Raw genomic sequence first — 9,538 nt, forward strand, 5'->3', positions numbered from 1 at the left:
TTTACTATTGAAACCAGAACAATATTGACCACTAATATTAGTCCCACTCTTGCAGTCCTTACGTACAGCCTCACATGCTGCATGAACTCCCTTCCGGTAACTGGACCATTCATGACTACAATTAGGATTATCTTCCTTTAAATTTTCCTCCACGGTATTATAATTGTAGGAATAATCGAATACTGCTCTTCTTTGCTTGAAAATTTCTTTGTCAACTTGTTCACAAATAATTTTACATCCTTCTTTCTCATATGTTTCTTTTATTTTTAAACAAATCATATATAGGATGCCCTTGAAACTTGGGATATCTATGGCACTCCCAGATAATGTATGTCCTACCGAGTAGTACAGAAATTGACAGGGCTTCCAGTCTAATTCATCTTGTTGTTTCATTTTAGGTGCACAGCATACCGATTTCATAGTTTCATCTTTATTAACCCCTTTATTTATATATGGTGTCAGAACCCCATCTATATTAGTCTTACAGTCTGTTATGCAGTTCTCAGTGTTCCCTCTTCCTCTGTCGAATATACCATAGAAATCTATATAGGAAGGTAAACTATTTGGATCCAGTTTCTGTAAATACATAGTTCGTAGGGAAGTGGAATATATACATATACACATATATATATATATATATATATATATATATATATATATAGATATATATATGCAATATTACACGCACATTGTGTAATTATCTATGTTGCATGCGAAGAAGCAACGCTCAATATTATTTCCTTTACCGTTTCTGACATTGTCTCTGTGTATATTCTTATGTGTATATAATAAATTTATGTTAAAGATTGTGTGTTGTTCTTTATATATATTTATACAGAATAAACATGTGAGAATGCTGTTCGTTGTAAAATTATGAATATGAAATAGGAAGATGAAATTTGTACTCTACCGACAACAGCACACACACTGCTCAAAACTTTTCAAGGAACAATGATAATACATTATACAAATATATATAAGATAATTATATGTACATATATAATTTAAGGTAAGAATATGAACGGGCGTACAAATGAATGAAGCCTCGAAAAAGGAAGTCGCATAATAAACAAAGAAGGGAAGGAAGGAAGAAACAAAACAGAGGAAGTTCTTCACTCATCTTTTAAACCATTTTAACCCTCCATAAAACTTCCACCCTCCTTCTAACACCCCCCTTACACCTAACCCCTAAACCCTGAATTTCACACCATTTTAAACCCACTTAATCTCCCGAACCCTCTTCAAATCGTATATAAATGAAAAAAAAAAAAAACAGAAGAAGAAAAAAGAAAGAAAAAAGAAGAAAAAAGAAGAAAAAAGAAGAAAAGGATACATTACTATGTAGAAGTATCACATTAACTAGAAAAGGGGAAGGAGTGAAGGTAGTCCAAATTAGGTAATGTGCACATCTTCTCCATGTGAATGATTATTGTTTATGGTGTATTTGTCAAAAGAAAAGGAGGAAGAAAAAAAGTTCAAAAAGTTTATTATTACTGAGTGTTCATAAAAGGAAAAAAAAAAAAAAAAGGGAGACGTGAGGTGTACCCATTAACATGTGCAAAAAAATCTATAATGTGCACCCCAAAGAAGAGGGAGCTCAAATTGTATACATAATATATGCACATTCCACCCAAATGACCTGTTTGTATCAATAATTATAAGGAAAAAAGATTAAAAAGAAGTAAAGGAAGAAAAAATATATATATATAAAAGAAAAGAGAAGGACATTTTATTACTACTGAGAAGTTATGAATAAAAAGGAAGGGGAAGGAGTGTATGTATGCAAAAAGAAATGTTATTATACAGGAATGTATGTGTACATTTCTCCACTTCACACAAATAACTCACATAATTCCTCTTTTATTCTATCATTTTCATTTCTTTCACTTAATTCATGAGTTCAAACTCACTACCTATTACATGTGGACAAGCATGTACACACATGTGATAAGGGAGGGGAGGGGGAGGAAGAAGTTGCATTCTAATATATATAGTTAATAACTGATGAGAAGCGCATGCCTAAATAATAATAATGGTGCCATGTTCTTCGAAGAACTATGCACAACAACACAAATGCAAACATTCCACAATAGAGTACAGTTGTACAGTGAGTATATAAATAAAGGAACGTTGTGTGTAAAAAAAAAAGGAGGTGTATGTTTCCCTCTCCTCTTCTCTTTTTTTTCGTCCTCTACTTTGTTATACTGTTAATTTCAACATAGCGTTGTTTATATTTATGTATATTATAATTATATAACTGTATATATATATACATGTGAACATATATATATATATTATATACATATATATATGTATGTATATGTAATGATTTGACGTACATACGTACACATATGTATGTGTAATGCGTGCTAGCACTACTACTACTATTATTATTCGGAAAAAATTAGAAGTGTAATATGTGTACGTATGGTTTTTCACACAGAGAATAAAAATTACAAAAATTACAAAATTTTCAAAAATTTCAACATTCACATATACTCATCCATATTCATGAATAGTCATTGCTGAACTAGCACAAAATTTGTATTTCACTCTCTTTTGAATGTACTAATAGTTTTCAGAATAAGTTTATTATACACACACATATAGAAGCATATATATATTAACCATGGCAACACCAGTAGACGTAATGAGGAATATGCTGAAAGAGAAAGGAAGAGAAGGAAGGAGGAGGAGCTTCCTCCTCCTTTCTTCTTTTCCTTCTTTTCTTTCCCCTTTTTTTACACTACAAAAAAGCACATAAAAGGGGAAGCACACACATATATAATATTCTGCATGCGTATTATAATATAATAAAATCGTAATGAAAAAAATCCACAAAGGAGGAAAATACATATGTATATAGAAAAACGTACACACTTACACATATATTCCACTCCTCCCTCCTTCTTGCCACCTACATATTTTCAGCCGGAGAAGGAGGACACATTCCCTTCGCATCAAAACTTTTACAAGGAATTCGACCGAACCAACAGGGAAGTAACTTGTACGGAGCCAAGTCTTTGCCACACAGAAATAACGAGTTATAATTTGGCAGGTAGGAAGCTTACGAGGTATGAAGGCCAAATTAGGAGTGCATTAGACTCTATATACAAAGAATACGGAACAAATAATAAACCATCCAAAAGTCAAGCGCGTCATTTTTTTTATTATTGGATAGGGGATAGACGATCTAAGATTACAAAGGAAAGTAGCACTTTCGGACTTGACACACTTGTTCTTTGCAACAATATAAAGAGTTCGTGTGGGTCAGGACAATGTGAATTCCCCTGTGATAATCCAGACGAAGAACTCTTCAAGAGTAGAAAAAAAGTGTTCGACTTTTACTACGACTACAGTAGAATATGGGAAAATTTACTGAATGCTGAGTTCGACTGTGAAGGGAAGTGGTCGGGTTATTTAGATAAAGTTTCCTCTGCATGTGATGACGTGATTAAGGATTGTACAGTTGGAGTGCATAACGGAGGTGATTACTGTAAACAATTCAGGAAGGAATATGGGGCATACTGTGAGGCGGCCAAACTGTCAAAACTGAAATGTGAATTAAAATCTGCGCAAGAAAATATAGCGCAGACAGAAAAAGCAGCACAATCCAAATTAAGCGATGCGATCAACCAAGCAAGTACCTCCTCTACCCTTTCTTCTGCTTTTGGTACCATAGCAGCATTAGAATTACCTGCACTCCTTTTCCTCGCATATAAGGTAAAATTACAATTATAGTAGCCAAATGTAAAAAATAGTATATTTCCCCTTCCTTCCACCAACCACCCCTAACAACCTTCCACCCTACCACCTAACAACCTTCCACCCTACCACCTAACAACCCACCTACCACCAACCCGCCTAACAACCCACCTACCATCCTAACAATCCACCTACCACCAACCCGCCTAACAACCCACCTACCATCCTAACAATCCACCTACCATCCTAACAATCCACCTACCATCCTAACAATCCACCTACCATCCTAACAACCCACCTACCACCCTACCACCAAACAACCCACCTGACAACCTTCCTTCCACCAACCACCACACTAACAACCTTCCTTCCATCACCCTTAACAACCTTCCTGCCCTTCAGTATAAACCATGGTCTTCTTGGTTTGGTAAGCACACTTCTGGAAATGGAGGAAGAAGAAGCAACAGAAGGAAGGGAAGATCCGCTGAGAGCACCTTTGATACGTTCACAGAGAACAGTTCAACATTCGATTCAACAGAATACTCCACAACATATACTACACGACCGCCCACCAGGGAAGGAAGAGCAAATAATAATAATAGAACAGGACAGCAGCAGCAGCAAGGACAGAATATAAGTTACTATCGTATGTAATATTGAATAAGTGGACACCGAAAGGACATAAAGAAACGCATAATTTATACAGTGTGTAAAGAACAAAATAGCATTTTCCGCTTTTTCTTCTCTTTGCATTCCTTCCTTCCCTCATTTTCCGTTTTCCTTTTTGCTTTTTTTCCTTCCTTGTTTTTTTGTTCCTACTTTTTTTTTTTTCTTTTTTTTTTTTCTTTTTTTTTTTCCTTCTTTTTTTTCCTTCTTTTTTTTCCTTCTTTTTTTTTCCATGGGTGTGTGTTCGCAAAAAAAATATATGCGGTACAGTTCAACAGTTGTAAACAATTAGAGATTCGCACAAACACATGGTTCCTTCCCTTTATTTTTGGCTAATTTTTTCTGTGTGACAAATTTATATATTAGGGCATTTTTTTTTGGACAATTTTTCCGACATTTCTTTTTCACAACTTTTTCTGCGTAACAAATTTATATTAGGACATTTCTTTCTTTTTTGAAACAATTTTCTTTTTTTTTTGTGCAATGTTTTCTCTGTGTGACAAAATTTATATTAGGGCAACTCTTTTTTTTTCTGGACAATTTCTTTTTTTTTTTGCAATTTTTTCCTGTGACAAATTTATATTAGGGCAATTTTTCTGACAACTTTTTTTTTTGCAATTTTTTCTGTGTGACTAAAATTTATAATAAGACATTTTTTTTCCTTTTCAGACAATTCTTTTTTTTTGGACAATTTTTTTTTTTTTTCGCTATTTTTTCTGTGTGACAAAATTTATATTAGGGCCATTTTTTTTTTTTTTTGCCCTAATATTATACTTAGAATCGAATAAAAAAAGAAGGGAAGGAATGCACCTTCCCTTTCTCTTTTATGCAGGGACTTTTATTCCTACTTCATGTGAATTGCATCTAAAGGATGTGGATAACATAAAAAAGAAGGAGGCGCAAGAATCATCTCCGCGCACAATTTTTGAAACACACTTTTCAGATGTCCATAATTGGACATTAGGAAGGAGAGATTTATTAAGATAAAAGAAATATTTATGCGCGAAAAAAAAAATTAAAATAAAAAATTTAATGAACATATATTTTGGATCTTCAGCAGAAAAGAATTTACCAACAAATCAAAATAAAATAGGGAAAAAAATTTTTTCACTTCCACTTATATCAGGTACACATGAATATGTAAACACTTTCATACATTACAAAACGAAAAAAAAAAAAAAAAAAGGAACATATGGAAAAAAAGGTGTCATTCTGCTCTTTTCACTGTATGAGTTCTGCAGTTATTTATATGGCCCCCTCCCGAGACGGAGAAGGGGGAAGTAACATCACATTTAATGGTACAGATCACATACGTTGATAAGGAATATTCTTCCTGTTTTCATTTCCTCTTCTATTGCTGTTATTGTTCCTTCCCCTTCTTCCAGATGGTGATGTTGACCCATCATATATAGAAGATTCTTCCCTAGAACCTATCGTCGAACCAAGTGTGGAGTATTCTGTTGTTAACGTGCCTTCTGTTAAGGTGTCGTTAAAGTCGTGTTCAATTGTTGTTGTTCTTTTCCTCCTCTTTGTGCTACTACCCCCAAAGGAGCTTTTTATCCCAGAGAATACATTGGTATACTGAAGAAAGGAAGGAGCGTAGGAATTTGTATTATATAAGTAGGGTGCAGTCTTATTTATGTGTATATTGTGTATATGTGTATGTATTGTGTGTTCTATGTATATAATGTGCATTAGTAATTATGTACTACTTACCTTGTACAAGAAGAAAGCAGCCGCCGGCAATCCTACTATAGGCAGTGTTGCAGGTACAATAGTGGAAAGTGCTGAGCCACCTCCTCCGGAAGCAAAACCACTGGTGGCTCCAGATGTTCCTTCTGCAGGAGGAGTTTCCTGTTGAGGTTGTTCATTACCTAAAAAGTGAATAAAAGGGAGGGGAAGGAAGTTCCGTATAGTCCATGATCATTGGACCTTGGAAATGTGTTGTGTGTTGCAACTCCTACCCACGGAGCAACAGCAGCACCGGAGCAGGAGCTTCCGCGGGCCCCTGTGCCGTGCTGCTCCTGCCCGGGATACGGAGTTACTTCCGTGTGCAGGCGTCGTCGTCTTACCTTCCAGTTTACAACTTAACTTCAGGTCTTCCACATTCTTGATATCCCCATATAATTCTTTGAACTTCCTATAACACTCATTATTTTGTTTGTCCGTACACTTCCCCCTTACTTTTTGATAGGCATCCTTTATACTTTCTAAATATGTGTGATATTCCTTGGTGCATTCCTTATTTCCATTTCCTAATTGTTCCTTTATTTTATTTTCGTCCTTCTTGAAATCTACCAATTTTTTCAGCGCTTTGAATGCTTCTCTATCATGAAGGTACATAAACTCACACCCATGTTGCGTTTTAGTTTGTTTCATTCTAGTGTAGCAGCTAGTTATAGCAGCAGTAAACGTGAAATCGTCCAATATACCTGATAACATATCCCCTACCCAATAATAAAAGTAATCACACCATTTCTTCCTTTGGATCCTCCTATTTTTTATTTCATATATGTAGCATAATACTTTCATAATCTTCTCTACAGTAGTTGTATCATTAACAGGCCCTTCTATTCCTTCCTTCACATTACTATTACAATGTGCATTCCCATAAGTCTTGGCCTTTTCACTCACCCTACTATACATCTTTATTGAGGGTAAGTGCTTTAAATGTTCGCCCTATATATGTATTTAATAAAATATATATGTTCTTATATGTTCCTTATTTTTGAACTTATTATATTATGAACACAACACTGCATGTACATTACTAGGTTATTCATCCTAAAGTGGAGTGTTTACCGTCAGTGGTCCTGCTGTGGCTGCCATTGATTCAGGATCTGCTTCCGGCACTTCTCTACATGCTAATTCGTGTAGCAGTCGTTTCTTAGAGTTTCCGCTTCCTTCTCTGATTTCCTTACAATACCCATCATCCCTTTCCCCACAGATATCACATAACTTCGAATATGCTGACTCAGCGTCCCTCTGGAGTTTGGCGTAGTCTTGACTACCAGAATATGTCTTACAATTTGGGTACTTTGGTAGAGCACTGTTGTTATAATTATAATCAAATATTTCCTTACTCCGCTTGAAAATGTCTTCCCCCATACCGCTGTATACACTGCTATTCTCGAAGTTACAGTTCAATTCCTTCAATAAATTATAAACATTCGCGCTGACACTGTCAAATGTTCGATGACCCAAATTTCTCCTTATTCTATCAATTATCCAATAGAATAAGAATCCACAGCGCTGTTCTGGGGATAATGTATTCCCTTCTTCTTCATGTATGTTACATATGCCACGTTCAATTTTGTCCCTATGTGTTTTAATATATGGATAGGTAATCCATTTTTCCTTTATTCCTTTAATAGAATCACATTCAGAACTACCTGTGTCCTCGTCGAGTGCTGCATATATCTCCGTGGAAGGTAATTCCTCTACTTCCTCGTCCTACAGACATAGTTGGTAATTAGGAAAATATATATACTTCTCACATTTCCCTCTTACCATATACATTGAGTATTAAGTACATAATATTTATGTATACATTCTGAAGAATAGAACAAAGTTGTAGTACCTCCACCGTTCGTGTCATTGTTTATGGGTATATTTTTCTTGTATATACTTTAAAAATTTATTTTAGAGGTGGCTCATATCTTCATATGTTGTGAACACACATATATGTGCGATAATTTTCGCTTGCTTGTTTCTGTGATGGTTTATTGAATATGGGAAGGGAAAAAAATAATGGAAGGGGAGAAAGTAATGAAGTTCTTACTTTTTCCCAATAATATATATTTTTTAATTTTCGAAGCAATGATAACACATTATATACACATATGCATTGAGATCTTCACATGCATATATAATTTAAGAAAAAAGTACAAGTGAACGTACTGAAGTAATAGAATATGAGAAGAGGGAGAAAATTTTTCCATAGATCTTCTGCACACTCCTTATACTATTGAATTGTACCTGCTCATTCGTAATATCTTATCATTATATATATCCACTTGCTACTGTACACATGGAAAAACGCAAACTTCCTTCCTATTGAACAATTCTTTTTTCGCATATATTATTAATTTATGTTCCTTCACCCTATTAAAAAGGAATTATTAAGAATTATTAGTGCAAATAAATGTCCTATACAGGGAATACACTCCCCCCTTTGCCCCTCTCTGCTTTATGATTGATTAGTAGAGGCAATTTTTGTCCTTTACTTCCTTCAATTTATTATATGTGATATAAGTATATTCTAAGTAACCCATACGAACTGTATATTATGATAAATGAGCTACGGGAGTTCTCGCTTCCACATTTAACATTATATTTCACACCTTCATGTACATCGTTCCTTCCTTTTGCTCTTTCTTGATAACTACACTATAAATAATGTTCTCATGAAGAACATGTGTACGAAATATTACATAAACTTCCCCCATTCTTTTTTTTTAATGCATATTATATCCTACACAAAAATGTGCTCCTCCTTATACTTTACTACACATATATGGCTAAGCCGTGTTACGAAGATGAGTACGCTTTCGAGGGCCTAAAGAAAATCAAAAAATTGAAGAGAGTTCAGTGTTTAGGCTCAGAGTTCAGTGTTCAGGGTTCCGCTTCAGCGTTTAGTGTTTAGCGTTGAGTGTTTGGGGCTCACGATTAAGGTTCAATGTGTAGGGTTCAGGCTTTAGGGTTAAGTATCTAGGGTTTAGGTTCAGGGTATAGTGTTCAGAGTTTTGGGTTCAGGGTTTAGGCTTTAGGGTTCAGGGTTTAAGGTTGAGGGTTTAAGGTTGAGGGTTTAAGGTTGAGGGTTTAAGGTCCAGGGTTTGGGGTTCAGGGTTTAGGGTTTAGGTTTCAAGTTTTAGGGTTTAGGGTTCAGGGTTCAGGTTTCAGGGGTTTAGGTTTTAACTTTTAGGGTTTAGGGTTCAGGTTTTATGTTTTAGGTTTTTTGGCTTAGCTTTTAGGTTTCAGGGTTTAGGGTTCAGGGTTTAGGTTTTAGGGCTTTGTGATCAGTGTCTATGTTTTAGGGTTCAATGTTTATGGTTTTGGGTTTCAGGCCTTATAGTTCGGGGTTTAGAGTTTAAGGTTTAGTGTTTAGGGTGAGAGCTTTTGTATTTAGGGTTCAGGATTTAGGATTCAGTGCTTAGGGTTTAGAGTT

The sequence above is a fragment of the Plasmodium coatneyi genome, chromosome 6, assembly GCF_001680005.1.
Source record: "Plasmodium coatneyi strain Hackeri chromosome 6, complete sequence".
Lineage (NCBI taxonomy): Eukaryota > Apicomplexa > Aconoidasida > Haemosporida > Plasmodiidae > Plasmodium > Plasmodium coatneyi.